The sequence below is a fragment of the Pongo abelii genome, chromosome 12 (genome assembly GCF_028885655.2).
Source record: "Pongo abelii isolate AG06213 chromosome 12, NHGRI_mPonAbe1-v2.0_pri, whole genome shotgun sequence".
Taxonomy (NCBI): domain Eukaryota; kingdom Metazoa; phylum Chordata; class Mammalia; order Primates; family Hominidae; genus Pongo; species Pongo abelii.
The window spans coordinates 17,918,198-17,939,590 of NC_071997.2; positions in this window are offsets into that span (position 1 = coordinate 17,918,198).

A 21,393-nucleotide genomic window follows, 5' to 3' on the forward strand; every position below is an offset into this window, starting at 1 on the left:
TAGTTTTTTTTTAGAAGATATTCCGGTTTGCAATGAAGTTCTCAAATCGTTCAAAATATCCACTCACCGGTTCTTCAAAAAGAGGGTTTTGCAACTGTTCTACTAAAAGGCTTGTTCAAATGTGTGAGTTGAATGCACAAATCACAAAGATGTTTCTGAGAATGCTTTGTTTAGTTTTTATTTGAAGATATTCCCATTTCCAACAAAGGCTTCGAAGTGCTCCAAATATACACCTGCATATTGTATAGAAAGAGTGTTTCAAAACTGCGCTATCAAAAGGAAAGTTCAACTCTGTGAGTTGAATGCACACATCTCAAAGAAGTTTCTGAGAAATGTTGTGTCTAATTTTTATTTGAAGATATTTTGTTTTCCACCGTAGCCCAGAAAGCAATAGAACTGTTCACTTGCAGGTTATACAAAGAGAATGTTCCAAAACTGCTCTATCAAAAGAAAGGTTCAACTCTGTGAGTTGAATGCACACATGACAAAGAACTTTCTGAGAATGGTTCTGTGTAGTTTTTATGTCACGATATTCCCGTTTGCAAAGAAGCCTTCAAAGCGTTCCAAATATCCACCTGCAGATTCTACAAAAAGAGTGTTTCCAAACTCCTATATCAAAAGGTAGTTTCAACTTGGTGAGCTGAAATCACACATCAGAAAGATGTTTCTGAGAATGCTTCTAGTATTTGTGTGAAGATATTCCCGTTTCCAATGAAGTTCCTGAATTGTTCCAAATATCCACTCACAGGTTCTTCAAAAAGAGTGTTTACAACTGCTCTATCAAAAGGCAAGTTCAAATCCATGAGTTGAATTCACACATCACAAAGATGTTTCTGAGAATGCTTTGTCTAGTTTTTTTTTTTTTGGAAGATATTCCCGTTTCCAACAAAGTCTTCAAAGTGCTCCAAATATCCACTTGCATATTCTACAAAAGAGTATTTCAAAACTTCGCTATCAAAAGGAAGGATCAATTCTGTGAGTTGAATGCACACATGTCAAAGAACTTTCTGAGAATGATTGTGTCTAATTTTTATTTGAAATAATTAGTTTCCACCATAGCCCTCAAAGTGCTACAACTGTCCACTTGCAGATTCTAGAAAGAGAGTGTTTCAAAACTGCTCTATCAAAGAAAGGTTCAACTCTGTGAGTTGAATGCACACATGACAAAGAACTTTCTGAGAATGGTTCTGTGTAGTTTTTATGTCACGATATTCCCGTTTCCAAAGAAGGCTTCAAAGCGTTCCAAATATCCACCTGCAGATTCTACAAAAAGAGTGTTTCCAAACTCCTATATCAAAAGGTAGTTTCAACTTGGTGAGCTGAAATCACACATCAGAAAGATGTTTCTGAGAATGCTTCTAGTATTTGTGTGAAGATATTCCCGTTTCCAATGAAGTTCCTGAGTTGTTCCAAATATCCACTCACAGGTTCTTCAAAAAGAGTGTTTACAACTGCTCTATCAAAAGGCAAGTTCAAATCCATGTGTTGAATTCACACACCACAAAGATATTTCTGAGAATGCTTTGTCTAGTTTTTTTTTTTTTTTGGAAGATATTCCCGTTTCCAATAAAGGCTTCCAAGTGCTCCAAATATCCACTTGCATATTCTACAAAAGAGTATTTCAAAACTTCGCTATCAAAAGGAAGGATCAATTCTGTGAGTTGAATGCACACATGTCAAAGAACTTTCTGAGAATGATTGTGTCTAATTTTTATTTGAAATAATTAGTTTCCACCATAGCCCTCAAAGTGCTACAACTGTCCACTTGCAGATTCTAGAAAGAGAGTGTTTCAAAACTGCTCTATCAAAGAAAGGTTCAACTCTGTGAGTTGAATGCACACATCACAAAGAAGTTTCTGAGAATGCTTCTGTCTAGTTTTTATTTAAATAGATTCCCGTTTCCAATGAAGGCTGCAAAGCGGTGCAAATATTCACTTGCAGATTCTACAAAAAGACTGTTTCAAAACTTCTCTGTGAAAAGTTATGTTGAAACCTGTGAGCTGAATGCACACATCACAATGAAGTTTCTCAGAATGCTTCTATCTAGTTTTTATATGAAGGTATTCTCTTTTACACTGAAGGCCACAAAACGGTCCAAATATCCAGTTGCAGATACTTCAAGAAGAGTGTTTTGCAACTGCTCTATGAAAAGGTATGCTCAACTCTGTGATTTGAATGCAAACATCAAAAAGAAGTTTCTGAGAATGCTTCTGTCTAGTTTTTAGTTGAAGATATTTCCTTTTCCACCACAGCCCTCAAAGCGATAATAATTTCCACACGCAGATTCTACAAAAAGAGTGATTCAAATTTTGTCCCTCCAGAAAAGGTTCAATCCAGTGTGCTGAATGAACACATCACAAAGAAGTTTCTGAGAATGCTTCTGTCTAGTTTTTATGTGAAGATATTTCCTTTTCCATCACAGGCCTAAAAGCGCTCCAAATATCCACTTGCAGATTCTACAAAAAGAGTGTGGGAAAACTGTTCTATCAAAAGCATGGTTCAACTCTGTGAGTTGAATGCAGTCATCACAGAGAAGTTTTGAGAAAGCTTCTCTCTAGTTTTTATGTGAAGATATTTCCTATTCTACCATAGGCCTCAAAGCACTCTAAATATCCACTTGCAGATTGTACAAAAAGAGTGTTTCAAAACTGCTCTATCCAAAAGAGGTTTCAACTCTGATAGTTGAGTGCACACATCACAACGATGTTTCTGAGAATGCTTCTGTCTAGTTTTTAAGTGAAGATATTTCCTTTTCTACCATGGGCCTCAAATCTCTCCAAATATGCACTTGCAGGTTCTTCAAAAAGACTGTTTCAAAACTCCTCTATCAAAAAGAAGGTTCAACTCTGCAAGTTGAATGCACACATCACAAAGTAGTTTCTGAGAATGCTTATGTCTAGTTTTAATATGAAGATGTTTCCTTTTCCACAACAGGCCTGAAACCGCTCATAATATCCACTTGCAGAATCTACAAAAAGAGTGATTCAAAACTGGTCTATCAAAAAGAAGGTTCAACTCTGTGGGTTGAATGCACACATTAAAAAGTAGTTTCTGAGAATGCTACTGTCTGGTTTTTATTTGAAGATGTTCCCGTTTCCATCAAAGTCTTCAAACCACTTCAAATATCCACTTGTGGATCCTACAAAAAGAGTGTTTCAAAACACCTCAAACAAAACGAAGTTTCAACCCTGTGAGTTGAATGCACACATCACAAAGAAGTTTCTGAGAATGCTTCTGTCTAGTTTTTAATGTGAAGATATTCCCGTTTCCAACGAAGGATTCTAAGCGCTCCAAATATCCACATGCAGATTCTGCAAAAGGAGTGTTTCTAAACTTCTCTATCAAAAGGAAATTTCAGCTCTGCGAACTGAATGCACACATCACAAAGAAGTTTCTGAGAATGGTTCTATCTAGTTTTATTGTGAAGATATTTCCGATTAAAATGAAGTTCTCATATCACGCCCAATATCCACTCACAGGTTCTTCAAAAGGAGTGTTTCACAACTGCTCTATTAAAAATTATGTTCAAATCTGCGTGTTGAATGCACACATCACAAAGATGTTTCTGAGAATGCCTTGTCTGGTTTTTATTTGAAGATGTTCCAGTTTCCAATGAAGGCTTTGAAGTGCTCCAAATATCCACTTGCATACTCTACAAAAAGAGTGTTTCAAAACTGCGCTATCAAAAGGAAGGTTCATCTCTGTTAGTTGAATTCACACATCTCAAAGAAGTTTCTGAAAGTGCTTGTGTCTAATTTTTATTTGAAGATATTTCCTTTTCACTGTAGCCCTCAGAGCTCTAAAACTGTCCACTTGCAGATCCTACAAAGAGAGTGTTTCAAAACTGCTCTATCAAAAGAAAAGCTCAAATCTGTGAGTTGAATGCACACATCACAATGAAGTTTCTGAGAATGCTTCTGTCTAGTTTTTGTTTGAATATATTCCCATTTCCAATGAAGGCCTCAATACGGTCCAAATATCCACTTGCAGATTCTACAAAAAGAGTTTTTCAAAACTGCTCTATGAACAGCTATGTTCAATGTTCAACAATCTCAGTTGAATGCACACATCACAATGAAGTTTCTGAGAATGCTTCTGTCTAGTTTTTATGTGAAGGTATTCTCGCTTCCACTGAAGGCCTCATATTGGTCCAAATATCCATTCTTCAAAAAGAGTGTTTCACAACTTCTCTACGAAAAGGTATGCTCAACCCTGTGATTTGAATGCAAATATCAAAAAGAATTTTCTGAGAATGTCCCTGTCTTGTTTTTAGTTGAAGATATTACCATTTCAACCATAGCCCTCAAAGCGATTATAATGTCCACTTGCAGATTCTACAAAAAGAGTGATTAAAAACTTCTCTATCAAAAGAAAGGTTAACCCCTGTGGGTTGAATGCACACATTACAAAGAAGTTTCTGAGAATGTTTCTGTCTAGTTTTTACGAGAAGATATTTCCTTTATTACAATAGGTCTCAAAGCGCTCTAAATATCCACTTGCAGATTATTCAAAAAGAGTGTTTCAAAACTGCTCTACTAAAAGGAAGTTTCAACTCTGAGAGTTGAATGCACACATCACAACGATGTTTCTGAGAATGCTTCTTTCTAGTTTTTATGTGAAGATATTTCCTTTTCTAAAATAGGACTCAAATCACTCCAAACATCCACTTGCAGTTTCTACAAAAAGAATGTTTCAAAACTCCTCTAGCAAAAGGAAGGTTCAGCTCTGCGACTTGAATGCACACATCACAAAGTAGTTTGTGAGAATGCTTATGTCTAGTTTTAATGTGAAGATATTTCCTTTTCTGCCACAGGCCTGAAAGTGCTCCGAATATCCACTTGCAGATTGTACATAAAGAGTGATTCATAACTGGTCTATCAAAGGGAACCTTCAACTCTGTGAGTTGAATGCACACAACAAAAAGTAGTTTCTGAGAATGCTACTGTCTAGTTTTTATTTGAAGATATTACCTTTTCCAATGAAGGCTTCAAATTGCTTCAAATATCCACTTGCGGATACTACAAAAAGAGTGTTTCAAAACAGCTCTAACAAAACGAAGGTTCACCTCTTTGAGTTGAATGCACACATCACAAAGAAGTTTCTGAGAATTCCTCTGTATAATTTTTATTTGAAGGTGTTCCCATTTCCTACGAAGGCCTCCAAGCCTTCCAAATATCCACTTGCAGATTCTACAAAAAGAGTGTTTCAAAACTGCTCTATCAAAAGGAAGGTTCAACTTTGTGAGTTGAATGCACACATCCGAAAGTAGTTTCTGAGAATGCTTCTGTCTCGTTTTTAGTTGAAGATATTCCCATTTCCAATGAAGACCACAAATCCGGTCCAAATACTCACTTGCAGGTCTTCAAAAAGAGTATTTCACAACGGCTCTATGAAAAGGTATGTTCATCTCTCTGAGTTGAATGCACACATCACAAAGTAGTTTCTGAGAATGCTTCTGTCTAGTTTTATTTGAATATATTCCCGTTTCCAACGAAGGCTTCAAAACGCTCAAAATATCCACTTGGAGATCCTACAAAAGAGTATTTCAAAGCAGCTCTAACAAAATGAAGATTCAACTCTGTGAGTTGAATGCACACAAAACAAAGAACTTTCTGAGAATACTTCTGTCCAGTTTTTCTGTGACGATATACCCTTTTCCAACGAAGGCTTCAAAGTGCTCCAAATATCCACTTGCAGATTCTACAAAAAGAGTGTTTCTAAACTGCTGTATCAAAAGAAAGTTTCAACTCTGTGAGCTGAATGCAGACATCACAAAGAAGTTTCTGAGAATGCTTCTATCTAGTTTTTTTGTGAAGATATTCCCGTTTCCAATGACATTCTCAAATCATACCAAATATCCACTCTCAGATTATTCAAAAAGAGTATTTCACAACTGCTCTATTAAAACGTAGGTTCAAATCTGTGAGTTGAATGCACACATCACAAAGATGTTTCTGAGAATGCTTGTGTCTAGTTTTTATTTGAAGATATTTCCTTGTCCACCATAGCCCTCAAAGCACTACAACTGTCCACTTGCAGATTCTAAAAAGAGAGTGTTTCAAAACTGCTCTATCAAAAGAAAGGTTCAACTCTGTGAGTTGAATGAACACATCACAAAGAAGTTTCTGAGAAGCTTCTGTCTAGTTTTTATTTGAATATTTTCCCGTTTCCAACGAAGGCCTCAAAGTGGTCCCAATATCCACTTGCAGATTCTACAAAAAGAGTGTTTCAAAACTGCTCTATGAAAAGTTATGTTCATCTCTGTGAGTTGAATGCACACATCACAATGAAGTTTCTGAGAATGCATCTGTCTAGTTTTTATTTGAGGTTATTCTCGTTTCCAAAGAAGGCCTCAAATCAGTCCAAATATCCAGTTGCAGATTCTTCTATAAGAGTGTTTCACAACTGCTCTATGAAAAGGTATGCTCAACACTATGATTTGAATACAAACTCAAAAAGAAGTTTCTGAGAATGCTTCTGTGAATTTTTTAGTTGAAGATATTTCTTTTCCACCATAGCCCTCAAAGCGATAATAATGTCCACTTGCAGATTCTACAAACAGAGTGATTCAAAACTTCTCTATAAAAAGAAAGGCTCAACCCTCTGTGTTGAATGCACACATCACAAAGAAGTTTCTGAGAATGCTTCTGTCTAGTTTTTATGTGAAGATATTTCCTTTTCTACCATAGGCCTCAAAGCTCTCTAAATATCCTCTTGCAGATTCTACAAAAAGAGTGTTTCAAAACTGCTCTATCAAAAGGAAGGTTCAACTTTGTGAGTTGATTGCACACATCCAAAAGTAGTTTCTGAGAATGCTTCTGTCTAATTTTTAGATGAAGATATTCCCGTTTCCAACGAAACCACAAATCCAGTCAAAATATACACTTGCAGGTCCCTCAAAAAGAGTATTTCACAACTGCTCTATGAAAAGGTTTGTTCACCTCTGTGAGTTGAATTCACACATTGCAGAGTAGTTTCTGAGAATGCTTCTGTCTAGTTTTTATTTGAAGATATTCCCTTTTCCAACGAAGGCTTCAAAGAGCTCAAAATATCCACTTGCAGATCCTACAAAAAGAGTGTTTCAAAACAGCTCTGAGACAATGAAGTTTCAAATCGTGAGTTGAATGCACACATGACAAAGAACTTTCTGAGAATGCTTCTGTGTAGTTTTTATGTGAAGATATTCCTGATTCCAACGAATGCTTCAAAGCTCTACAAATATCCACTTGCACATTATACAAAAAGAGTGTTTATAAACTACTCTATCAAAAGGAAGTTTCAACTCTGTGAGCTGAATGCACACATCACAATGAAGATTCTGAGACTGTTTCTATATAGTTTTTTTCGGAAGATAGTCTCATTTCCAATGAAGTTCTCAAATACTTCCAAATATCCACTCACAGATTCTTCAAAAACAGTGTTTCACAACTGCTCTATTAAATGGAATGTTCAAATCTGTGAGTTGAATGCACACATCACAAAGATGTTTCTGAGAACGCTTTGTCTAGTTTTTATTGGAAGATATTGCCATTTCCAACAAGGGTTTCGAAGTGCTCCAAATATTCACTTGCATATTCTACAAAAAGAGTGTCTCAAAACTGCACTGTCAAAAGGAAGGATCAACTCTGTGAGTTGAATGCCCACATCTCAAAGAAGTTTCTGAGAATGCTTGTGTCTAATTTTTATTTGAAGATATTTCCTTTTCCACTGTAGCCCTCAAAGCACTACAGCTGTCCACTTGCAGATTCTACACAGTGTGTTTCAAAACTCCTCTATGAAAAGAAAGGTTGAACTCTGTGAGTTGAATGCACACACCACAAAGAATTTTCTGAGAATGCTTCTGTCTAGTTTTTATTTGAATAGATTCCCATTTCTTACGAAGTCCTCAAAGCAGTCCAAGTATCCACTTGAAGATACTACAAAAAGAGTGTTTCAAAACTCCCCTATGAAAAGTTGTGTTCAACTCTGTGAGTTGAATGCACTCATCACAATGAAGTTTCTGAGAATGCTTTCATCTAGTTTTTATGTGAAGATATTCTCGCTTCCAATGAAGACCTCAAATCGGTCAAAATATCCAGTTACAGATTACTCAAAAAGAGTGTTTCACAACTGCTCTAAGAAAAGGTATGCTCAACTCTGTGATTTGAATGCAGACATCAAAAAGAAGCTTCTGAGAATGCTTCTGTCTAGTTTTTATGTGAAGATATTTCCTTTTCCAGCATAGGCCTCAAAGCCCTCCATATGTCCACTTGCAGATGCTACAAAAAGAGTGTTTCAAAACTGCTCTTTCAAAGGGAAGCTTCAAGTCTGTGAGATGAATGCACTCATCACAAAGACGTTTCTGAGAATGCTTCTGTCTAATTTTCATGTGAAGATGTTTCCATTTAAAGCATAGGCCTCAAATCGCTCCAAATATTCACTTGCAGATTCCACAAAAAGAGTGTTTGAAAACTTCTCTATCGATTGGTAGGTTCAACTCTGTGAGTTGAATGCCCTCTTCACAAAGAAGTTTCTGAGAATGCTTCTGTCTAATTTTTATGTGAAGATATACCCTTTTCCAACATAGGCCTCAAAGCACCCCGAATAAACACTTGCAGATTCTACAAAAGGAGTGTTTCAAAACTGTTCTATCAAAAGGAACGTTCAAGTCTGTGAGTTGAATGCACTCATCTCAAAGAGGATTCTGAGAATGCTGCTGTCTAGTTTTCATGTGAAGATATATCCTTTTAAAGCATAGGCCTCAAAGCGCTCCAAATATCCACTTGCAGATTCTGCAAAAAGACTGTTTCAAAACTGCTCTATCAAAAGAAATATTCAACCCAGTTAGTTGAATTCAGATATCACAAAGAAATTTCTGAGAATGCTTCTGTCTACTTTTTATGTGAAGATATAACCTTTTCCAGCATAGGCCTCAAAGCCTTCCAAAAATCCACTTACAGATTCTACAAAAGGAGTGTTTCAAAACTATTCTCAAAAGGAAGGTTGAACTCACAGAGTTGAATGCACTCATCACAAAGAAGTTTTTGAGAATGCTTCTGTCTAGTTTTTAAGTGAAGATATGTCTTTTTCCAGCAGAGGCCTCAATGCACTCCAAATGTCCACTTGCAAATTGTACAAAAAGAATGTTTCTAAACTGTTCTATCAAAAGGAAGCTTCTACTCTGTGAGTTGAAGGCCCTTATCACAAAGAAGTTTCTGAGAATAATTCAGTCTAGTTTTTATGTGATGATGTTTCCTTTTTCAGCATAGGCCTCAAAGCACTCCAAATATCCACTTGCAGATTCTACAAAAAGAGTGTTTCAAAAGAGCCCTATCAAAAGGTTGGTTCATATCTGTGAGTTGAAGGCACTAATCATAAAGTAGGTTCTGAAAATGCTTCTAATTTTTATGTGAAGATATTTCCTTTACCGTCATAGGCCATAAAGCACTCCAAATATCCACTTGCACACTCTACAAAATGTGTGTTTCCAAACTGCTCTATCAAAGGGAAGGTTCAACTCTGCAAGATGAATGCACACATCACAAAGAAGTTTCTGAGAATGCTTTTGTCTAGTTTTTATGTGAAGATATATCCTTTTCCAGCATAGTCCTACAAGCGCTCCAAACATCCACTTGCAGATTCTACAAAAAGAGTGTTTCAATACTGCTCTATCAAAAGAAGGTTCAGGTCAGTGAGTTGAATGCATGCATCACAAAGAAGTTTCTGAGAATGCTTCAGTCTAATTTTTATGTGAAGTTTTTTCCTTTTCTAGCATAGGCCTCAAAGCACTCCAAATATCAATTTGCAAATTCTACAAAAAGAGTGTTTCAAAACTGCTCTATCAAAAGGAAGGTTAAAATCTGAGAAGTGAATACATAAATTACACGGAAGTTTCTGAGAAAGCTTCTGTCTAGTTTTTATGTGAAGACATTTCCTTTTCCAGCACAGGACTAAAAGCGCTCCGAATATCAACTTGCAGATAAAAGGGTGTTTCAAAACTGCTCTATCTAAAGGAAGGCTCAACTCTGTGAGTTGAATGCACACATCTGAAAGAAGTTTTTGAGAATGCTTCTGTCTAGTTTTTATGTAAAGATATTCCCTTTTCCAGCGTAGTCCTGAAAGCCCCCAAATATCCACTTGCAGATTCCACAAAAAGAGTATTTCCAAACTGCGCTATCAAACGGAATGTTCAACTCTCCAAGTTGAATGCGCACATGACAAAGAAGTTTCTGAGAATGCTTCTCACTAGTTTTTATGTGAAGATATTTCGTTTTCCAGCATAGGCCTCAACACACTCCAAATAGCCACCTGCAGATACTTCAAAAAGAGTGTTTCAAAACGGTTCTAACACTAGGATGATTCAAGTCAGTGAGTGGAATGCACTCATCACAAAGTAGTTTCTGAGAATGCTTCTGTCTAGTTTTTATGTGAGGATATGTCCTTTTCCATCATAGGCCTATCAAAGGGAAGGTTCAAGTCTGTGAGTTGAAAGCACACATCAGAAAGGAGTTTTTAAGAATGCCTTTGTCTAGTTTTTATGTGAATTTATATCCTTTTCCAGCACAGGTCTCAAAGCACTCCAAGTATCTACTTGCAGATTCTACAAAAAGAGTGTTTCAAAACTGCTCTATCAAAAGGAAGTTTGAAGTCTGTGAGTAGAATACATGAAACACAGGGAAGTTTCTGAGAATGCTTCTGTCCAGTTTTTATGTGAAGATATTTCCTTTTCCAGCATAGCCCTCAAAGCGCTCCAAATATCCACTTGTAGATTCTTAAAAAATGGTGTTTCAAATCTGAGCTGTCAAAAGGAAGCTTCAACTCTGTGAGTTGAATGCTTAAAGCACAGGAAAGTTTCTGTGAATTCTTCTGTCTAGTTTTTATGTGAAGATATTTCTTTTTCCAGCATAAGCCACCAAGCGCTCCAAATATCCATCTGCAGATTCTATAAAAATAGTTTTTCTAGACAGTTCTATCAAAATAAAGGTTCAACTCTGTGAGTTGAATGCACTCATCAAAAAGAAGTTTCTGAGAATGCTTCTAGCTTTTATGTGTAGATATTTCTTTTTCTAGCATAGGCCTCAAAGCATTCCAAATATCCACTTACAGATTCTACAAATAGAGTGTTTCAAAACTGCTCTACAAAAAGGAAGGTTCAAGTTTGTGAGTTGAATGAATAAAGCACAGGGAACTTTCAGAGAATGCTTCTGTCTTGTTTTCATATGAAGATAATTACTTTTCCAACATAGGACTCAAAGTGTTCAAAATATCCACTTGCAGATTCTACAAAAAGGGTATTTCAAAACTGCTCAATTAAAAGAAAGGTTCAACTCTGTGAGTTGAATGCACTCATCACAAAGAGGTTTCTGATAATGCTTCTGTCTAGTTTTTTTAAAGATATTTCCATTTCCAGCATAGGCCTCAAAGTGCTACAAATATCCACTTACAGATTCTACAAAAAGAGTGTTTGAAAACTGCTGTATCAAAGGGAATGTTCAACTCGGTGAATTGAATCCACTTATCGAAGAGAAGTTTCTGAGAATTCTTCTGTCTAGTTTTTATGTGAAGATATTTCCTTTTCCGTCATAGGCCTCAAAGCGCTCAAAATATCCAATCGCACATTCTACAAAAAGAGTTTTTCTAAACTTTGCAATCCAAAGGAAGGTTTAACTCTGTGAGTTGGATGCATAAAGCACAGTGTATTTTCTGAGAATGCTTCTGTCTAGTTTTTATGTGAAGATATTTCCTTTCCCAATGTAGGCCTCAAAGCACTACAAATATCCACCTGCAGATTCTATTAAAAGAGTGTTTCAAAACTGCTCTGTCAAAAGGAAGGTTGAAGCCTGTGAGTTGAATGCACTCATCCAAAGAAGTTTCTGAGAACGCATCTGTCTAGTTTTTATGTGAAGATATTTCCTTTTCCAGTGTTGACATCAATGCGCTCCAAATATCCAATTGCAGTTTCTACAAAAAGGGTGTTTCAAAACTGTTCTACCATAAGGAAGGTTCAAATCTATGAGTTGAATGGATTCTTACAAGCAAAGTTTCTGAGCATGCTTCTGTCTAGTTTTTATGTGAAGATATTTCCTTTTCCAGCATAGGCCCCAAAGCGCTCCAAATATCCACTTGCAAATTTTACAAAAGGGTTGTTTCAAAACTGCTCTATCAAAAGCAGGTTCAACTATGTGAGTTGAATGCGCTCATCAAAAAGATGTTTCTGAGAGTGCTTCCGTCTACTTTTTATCTGAAGATATTTCCTTTTCCAGCATTGGTCACAAAGCACTCCAAATATCCACTTGCACATTCGTCAAAAAGAGTGTTTCAAAACTGCACTATCAAAAGGAAGGTTCAACTCTTTGAGTTGAACATGCACATCACAAGAAGTTTCTGAGAATGCTTCTGTCTAGTTTTTATGTGGAGATATTTCCTTTTCCAGCATAGGCCTCAAAGCACTCCAAATATCCACTTACAGATTCTACAAAAATAGTGTTTCAAAACTATTCTATCAAAAGGAAGGTCCAAGTCTGTGAGTTGAATGCACTCATCACAGAGGAGTTTCTGAGTATGCTTCTGTCAAATTTTTATGTGAAGATATTTCCTTTTCCAGCATAGGCCCCAAAGCGCTCCAAATATCCACTTGCAGATTGTACAAAAAGGGTGTTTCAAAACTGTTCTATGAAAGGGAAGGTTCAAATCTGTGAGTTGAATGGATTCTTACCAGCGAAGTTTCTGAGAATACTTCTGTCTAGTTTTTATATGAAGATATTTCCTTTTCCAGCATAGGCCCCAAAGCGCTAAAATTATCCAATTGCACATTCTACAAAAAGGTTGTTTCAAAACTGCTCTATCAAAAGCAGGTTCAAATTCGTGAGTTGAATGCGCTCATCAAAAATATGTTTCTGAGAATGCTTCTGTCTAGTTTTTATGTGAAGATATTTCCTTTTCCAGCATAGGCCTCAAAGCGCTCCAAGCATCCACTTCCAGATTCTACAAAAAGAGTTTTTCAAAACTATTCTGTCAAAGGGAATGTTCAACTCTGTGAGGTGAATGCACTCATCACAGAGAAGTTTCTGAGAATCCTTCCGTCTAGTTTTTATGTGAGGGTATTTCGTTTTCCATCATAGGCCTCAACTACAAAAAGAGTGTTTCAAAACTGCTCTATCAAAAGGAATGTTCAAGTCTGAGAGTTCAATGCAGTCATCACAAAGAAGTTTCTGATAATGCTTCTGTCTAGTTTTTTTGAAGATATTTCCATTTCCAGCATAGGCCTCAAAGTGCTCCAAATATCCACTTACAGGTTCTACAAAAAGTGTGTTTGAAAACTGCTCTATCAAAAGGAAGGTTCAACTCTGTGAATTGAATCCACTTATCAAAGAGAAGTTTCTGAGAGTTCTTCTGTTTACTTTTTATGTGAAGATATTTCCCTTTCCATCATAGGCCTCAAAGTGCTCAAAATATCCAATTGCACATTCTACAAAAAGAGTTTTTCTGAACTTCGCAATCCAAAGGAAGGTTTAATTCTGTGAGTTGAATGCGTAAAGCACAGTGTATCTTGTGAGAATGCTGCTGTCCAGTTTTAATGTGAAGATATTTCCTTTTCCAATGTAGGCCTCAAAGCACTGCAAATATCCACCTGCACATTCTATTAAAAGAGTGTTTCAAAACTGCTCTGTCAAAAGGAAGGTTGAAGTCTGTGAGTTGAATGCGATCATCCAAAGAAGTTTCTGAGAATGCTTCTGTCTAGTTTTTATGTGAAGATATTTCCTTTTCCAGCGTAGGCAACAATGTGCTCCAAATATCCACTTGCAGATTCTACAAAAAGGGTGTTTCAAAACTGCTCTATCAAAAGCAGGTTCAACTCTGTGAGTCGAATGCGCTCATCAAAAAGATGTTTCTGAGAATGCTTCTGTCTAGTTTTTATCTGAAGATATTTCCTTTTCCAGCATTGGTCTGAAAGCGCTCCAAATATCCACTTGCAGATTCTACAAAGAGAGTGTTTCAAAACTATTCTGTCAAAAGGAATGTTCAACTCTGTGACGAGAATGCACTCATCACAGAGAAGTTTTTGAGAATGCTGCTGTCTAGTTTTTATGTGAAGGTATTTCGTTTTCCATCATACGCCTTAACTACAAAAAGAGTGTTTCAAAACTGCTCTATCAAAAGGAAGGTTCCAGTCTGTGAGTAGAAGGCACTCATCACAAAGAAGTTTCTGAGAATGCTTCTGTCTAGTTTTTATATTAAGATATTTCCTTTTCCAGCGTAGGCCTTAAAGCACTCCAAATGTCCACTTGCTGATTCTACAAAACGGTGTTTCAAAAGTTCTCTACCAAAAGGTAGGTTCACCTCTTTGAATTGAATGCATTCATCACAAAGAAGTTTCTGAGAATGCTTCTTTCTAATTTTTATGTGAAGATATTTCCTTTTCCAGCATTGGCCTCATAGCGCTCCAAATATCCAATTGCAGATTCTACAAAAAGAGTGTTTCAAAGCTGTTCTATCAAAAGGAAGGTTCAACTCTTTGAGTTGAAAGCACTCATCACAAGGAACTTTCTGAGAATGCTTCTGTCTAGTTTTTATGTGAAGATATTTGCGTTTCCTGTGTAGACCTCCAAACGCTCCAAATATCCACTTGCAGTTTCTACAAAAAGAGTGTTTCAAAGCTGTTCTATCAAAAGGAAGTTTCAACTCTCTGAGTTGAAAGCACTCATCACAAGGAACTTTCTGTGAATGCTTCTGTCTAGTTTTTATGTGAAGATATTTGCGTTTCCTGTGTAGACCTCAAAACGCTCCAAATATCCACTTGCAGATTATACAAAAAGAGCGTTTAAAAACTGTTATATCAAAACGAAGGTTCAACTCTATTAGTTGAATGCACTCATTGCAAAGAATTTTCTGAAAATGCTTGTCTAGTTTTTATTTGAATATATTTCCTTTTCCAGTATAGGCCTCAAAGCGCTCCAAATATGCATTTGCAGATTCTACAAGAAGATTGTTTCATAACTGCTCTAGCAAAATTAAGTTCAAATCTGTGGGTTGAATGCTTAAAGCACAGGGAAGTTTCTGAGAATGCTTCTGTCTAGTTTTTAGGTGAAGATATTTCCTTTTCCAGTTTAGGCCCCAAAGCACTCAAAATATCCACTTGCAAATTCTTCAAAAAGAGTGATTGAAAACTGTACTATCAAAAGGCAGTATCAGCAGTGTGAGTTGAATGCACTCATCAGGAGAAGTTTCTGAGAATACTTCAATCTTGTTTTTATGTGAAGTTATTTCCTTTTCCAGGATAGGCATCGAAGCACTCCAAATATCCAGTTGCAGATTCTACAAAAGAGTGTTTCCAAACTGCGCTATCAAAAGGAAGTCTGAACTCTGTGAGTTGAATGCATCAGTCACAGGGAAGTTTCTGACAATGCTTCTGTCTAGTTTTTATTTGTAGGTATTTCCTTTTCCAGTGTAGGCGTCAAACCGCTCCAAATATCCACTTACAGATTCTACAAAAAGAGTGTTTCAAAACTGCTCTCTCAAAAGGAAGGTTCAACACTGTGAGTTGAATGCATTCATCAGAAAGAAGTATCTGAGAATGCTTCTGTCTAGTTTTAATGTGAAGATATTTTCTTTTCAATCATAGGCCTCAAAGTGCTCCAAATATCCTCTTGCAGAGTCTACAAAAAGAGTGTTTCAAAACTGCTCTATTAAAAGTCAGGTTCCAGTCTGTGAGTTGAATGCACGCATCACAACGAAGTTTCTCAGAATACTTCAATCTAGTTTTTATGTGAAGTTATTTCCTTTTCCAGTATAGGCCTCAAAACCCTCCAAATATCCACTTGCAGATTCTATGAAAAGAGTGTTTCAAAACTGTTCTCTCAAAAGGAAGGTTCAGCTCTGTGAGTTGAATGTGTAAAGCACAGGGGAGTTTCTGAGAATGCTTCTGTCTAGTTTTTAAGTTAAGATATTTCCTTTTCCAGTTTAGGCCTCAAAGAACCCCAAATATCCACTTGCAAATTCTACAAAAAGAGTGATTCAAAGCTGTTTTATCAAAAGACAGTATCAACTCTGTGAGTTTAATGCGCTCACCTCAAAGAAGTTTCTGAGAATGCTACAATCTAATTTTTATGTGAAGTTTTTTACTTTTCAAGCATACGACTCAAAGCACTCCAAATATTCAAATGCAGAATCTACAAAAAGAGTGTTCCCAAACTGTGCTATCAAAAGGAAGGTTGAACTCTGTGGGTTGAATGCATTTGTCACAGGGAAGTTTCTAAGAATGCTTCTGTCTAGCTTTTATGTGAAGGTATTTCCTTTTCTAGTGTAGGCATCAAACCACTCCAAATATCCACTTCAAGATTCGACAGAAAGATTGTTTCAAAACTGCTCTATCAAAAGGAAGCTTAAACTCTGTGACTTGAATGCCCACATCACAAAGAAATTTCTGAGAATGCTTCTGTTTAGATTTATATGAAGATAGTTACATTTCTAGCATAGGAACCAAAGTGCTCCAAATATACAATTGCAGATTCTACAAAAAGATTGTTTCAAAACTGCTCTATGAAAAGGAAGGTTCAACCCTGTGAGTTGAATGCGCTCAACACAAAGAAGTTTCTGAGAATGCTTCTGTCTAGTTTTTATGTGAAGATATTTCCTTTTAAAGCATAGGACTCATACACTCTAAATATCCACTTGCAGATTCTACAAAAAGAGTGTTTCAAAACTATTCTCTCAAAAGGAAGATTCAATTCTGTGAGTTAAATGCACACAAAACAAAGGAGTTTCTGAGAATGCTTCTGTCTAGTTTTTATGTGAAGATATTTCCTATTCTAGCATAGGCCTCAAAGCGCTCCAAATATCCAATTGCAGATTCTACAAAATGGGTGTTTCAAAACTGCTCTATCAAAAGGAAGGTTCAACCTTGTGAGTTGAATGCACACATCACAAAGAAGTTTCTGAGAATGCTTCTGTCTAGTTTTTATGTGAAGATATTTCCTTTTCCAGCGTAGGCCTCAAAGGGCTCCAAATACCACTTCCAGATTCTACAAAAAGAGTGTTTCAAAACTGCTCTATCAAAAGGAAGGTTTAAGTCTGTGAGATGGTAGCACACATTACAAAGAAGTTTCTGAGAATGCTTGAATGTAGCTTTTATATGATGTTATCTTCTTTTCCAGCATATGAATCAAAGAGTCCAAAATATCCAATTGTAGATCCTACAAAAAAGTATTTCAAAACTGTTCCATCAAAAGGAAGGTTGAACTCCATCAGTTGAATGCATAAAGCACAGGCAAGTTTCTCAGAATGCTTCTGTTTAGTTTTTATGTGAAAATATTACATTTTCCTGTGTAGGCCTCAAAGCACTCCAAATATCCACTAGCAGAGTCTACAAAAAGAGTGTTTCAAAACTGATCTTTCAAACGAAGGTTCAACTCTGTGAGTTGAATGTGCACATCATAAAGAAGTTTCTGAGAATGCTTCTGTCTATTCTTTATGTGAAGATATTTCGTTTTCCAGCATAGGCCTCAAATCGCTCCAAATATCCACTTGAAGATTCGGCAAAAAGAGACTTACAAAACTGTTCTATCAAAAGGAAAATTCAACTCTGGGAGTTGAATGCACTCATCCCAAAGAAGTTTCTAAGAATGCTTCTGTCTATTTTTTTATGTGAAGATGTATCCTTTTCCAGAATAGGCCTCAAAGCACTCCAAATATGCCCTTGCAGACTCTACAAAAAGAGTGCTTCAAAACTGCTCTCTCAAAACGAAGGATCAAATCTGTGAGTTGAATGCATAAAGCGCAGGGAAGTTTCTGAGAATGCTTCGGTCTGGCTTTTAATGTGAAGATATTGACTTTTCCAAGGCAGGGCTAAAAGCATTCCAAATATCCACTTGCATATTCCATTAAAAGAGTGTTTCAAAACTTTTCTATCTAAAGGAAGGCTCAACTCTGTGGGTTGAATGTGCACATCACAAAGAAGTTTCTGAGAATGCTTCAGTCAAGTTTATATATGAAGATAATTCCTTTTCCATCATAGGCTTCAAAGCACACAAAATATCCACTTGCAGAATCTACAAAAAGAGAGTTTCAAAACTGTTCTATCAAAAGGAAGGTTCAACTCTGTGACTTGAATGCACTCATCACAAAGAAGTTTCTGAGAATGTTTCTGTGTAGTTTTTATGTGAAGATATTTCCTTTTCCATCATAGGCCTCAAAGCACTTCAAATATCCACTTGCAGATTCTACAAAACGAGTGTTTCAAATCTATTCTATCAAAAGGAAGGTTCAAGTATATGAATTGAATGCACTCACCACAAAGAAATTTCTCAGAATGCTTCTGTCTAGTTTTTATATGAAGATATTTCCTTTTCCAGCATGTGCCTCAAAGCACTCCAAATATCCACTTGCAGATTCTACAAAAAGTGTGTTTCAAAACTGCTCTATCAAAAGGAATCTTCAACTCTGTGAGTTGAATGCATGCATGAAAAAGAAGTTTCTGAGAGTGCTTCTGCTTAGTTTTTTGTGAAGATAATTCCTTTTCCAGCATAGGCCTCAAAGCACACCAAATATCCACGTGCAGATTCTACAAAAATAGTGATTCAAAACTGCGCTACCAAAAGGAAGGTTCAGCTCTGTGAGTTCAATGTGCTCAACACAAAAAAGTTTCTGAGAATGCTTCTGTCTAGTTTTTATGGGAAGTTATTTCCTTTTCAACCATAGGCCATAAAGTGGTCCAAATATCCTCTTGCGTATTCTACAAAAAGTGTGTTTCAAAACTATTCTATCAAAAGGAAGGTTCAATTCTGTGAGTTGAACGCAGTCAAGACAAAGGAGTTTCTGAGAATGCTTCTGTCTAGTTTTTATGTGGAGATATTTCCTTTTCCAGCATAGGCCTCAAAGCACTCCAAATATCCACTTACAGATTCTACAAAAATAGTGTTTCAAAACTATTCTATCAAAAGGAAGGTCCAAGTCTGTGAGTTGAATGCACTCATCACAGAGGAGTTTCTGAGTATGCTTCTGTCAAATTTTTATGTGAAGATATTTCCTTTTCCAGCATAGGCCCCAAAGCGCTCCAAATATCCACTTGCAGATTGTACAAAAAGGGTGTTTCAAAACTGTTCTATGAAAGGGAAGGTTCAAATCTGTGAGTTGAATGGATTCTTACCAGCGAAGTTTCTGAGAATACTTCTGTCTAGTTTTTATATGAAGATATTTCCTTTTCCAGCATAGGCCCCAAAGCGCTAAAATTATCCAATTGCACATTCTACAAAAAGGTTGTTTCAAAACTGCTCTATCAAAAGCAGGTTCAAATTCGTGAGTTGAATGCGCTCATCAAAAATATGTTTCTGAGAATGCTTCTGTCTAGTTTTTATGTGAAGATATTTCCTTTTCCAGCATAGGCCTCAAAGCGCTCCAAGCATCCACTTCCAGATTCTACAAAAAGAGTTTTTCAAAACTATTCTGTCAAAGGGAATGTTCAACTCTGTGAGGTGAATGCACTCATCACAGAGAAGTTTCTGAGAATCCTTCCGTCTAGTTTTTATGTGAGGGTATTTCGTTTTCCATCATAGGCCTCAACTACAAAAAGAGTGTTTCAAAACTGCTCTATCAAAAGGAATGTTCAAGTCTGAGAGTTCAATGCAGTCATCACAAAGAAGTTTCTGATAATGCTTCTGTCTAGTTTTTTTGAAGATATTTCCATTTCCAGCATAGGCCTCAAAGTGCTCCAAATATCCACTTACAGGTTCTACAAAAAGTGTGTTTGAAAACTGCTCTATCAAAAGGAAGGTTCAACTCTGTGAATTGAATCCACTTATCAAAGAGAAGTTTCTGAGAGTTCTTCTGTTTACTTTTTATGTGAAGATATTTCCCTTTCCATCATAGGCCTCAAAGTGCTCAAAATATCCAATTGCACATTCTACAAAAAGAGTTTTTCTGAACTTCGCAATCCAAAGGAAGGTTTAATTCTGTGAGTTGAATGCGTAAAGCACAGTGTATCTTGTGAGAATGCTGCTGTCCAGTTTTAATGTGAAGATATTTCCTTTTCCAATGTAGGCCTCAAAGCACTGCAAATATCCACCTGCACATTCTATTAAAAGAGTGTTTCAAAACTGCTCTGTCAAAAGGAAGGTTGAAGTCTGTGAGTTGAATGCGATCATCCAAAGAAGTTTCTGAGAATGCTTCTGTCTAGTTTTTATGTGAAGATATTTCCTTTTCCAGCGTAGGCAACAATGTGCTCCAAATATCCACTTGCAGATTCTACAAAAAGGGTGTTTCAAAACTGCTCTATCAAAAGCAGGTTCAACTCTGTGAGTCGAATGCGCTCATCAAAAAGATGTTTCTGAGAATGCTTCTGTCTAGTTTTTATCTGAAGATATTTCCTTTTCCAGCATTGGTCTGAAAGCGCTCCAAATATCCACTTGCAGATTCTACAAAGAGAGTGTTTCAAAACTATTCTGTCAAAAGGAATGTTCAACTCTGTGACGAGAATGCACTCATCACAGAGAAGTTTTTGAGAATGCTGCTGTCTAGTTTTTATGTGAAGGTATTTCGTTTTCCATCATACGCCTTAACTACAAAAAGAGTGTTTCAAAACTGCTCTATCAAAAGGAAGGTTCCAGTCTGTGAGTAGAAGGCACTCATCACAAAGAAGTTTCTGAGAATGCTTCTGTCTAGTTTTTATATTAAGATATTTCCTTTTCCAGCGTAGGCCTTAAAGCACTCCAAATGTCCACTTGCTGATTCTACAAAACGGTGTTTCAAAAGTTCTCTACCAAAAGGTAGGTTCACCTCTTTGAATTGAATGCATTCATCACAAAGAAGTTTCTGAGAATGCTTCTTTCTAATTTTTATGTGAAGATATTTCCTTTTCCAGCATTGGCCTCATAGCGCTCCAAATATCCAATTGCAGATTCTACAAAAAGAGTGTTTCAAAGCTGTTCTATCAAAAGGAAGGTTCAACTCTTTGAGTTGAAAGCACTCATCACAAGGAACTTTCTGAGAATGCTTCTGTCTAGTTTTTATGTGAAGATATTTGCGTTTCCTGTGTAGACCTCCAAACGCTCCAAATATCCACTTGCAGTTTCTACAAAAAGAGTGTTTCAAAGCTGTTCTATCAAAAGGAAGTTTCAACTCTCTGAGTTGAAAGCACTCATCACAAGGAACTTTCTGTGAATGCTTCTGTCTAGTTTTTATGTGAAGATATTTGCGTTTCCTGTGTAGACCTCAAAACGCTCCAAATATCCACTTGCAGATTATACAAAAAGAGCGTTTAAAAACTGTTATATCAAAACGAAGGTTCAACTCTATTAGTTGAATGCACTCATTGCAAAGAATTTTCTGAAAATGCTTGTCTAGTTTTTATTTGAATATATTTCCTTTTCCAGTATAGGCCTCAAAGCGCTCCAAATATGCATTTGCAGATTCTACAAGAAG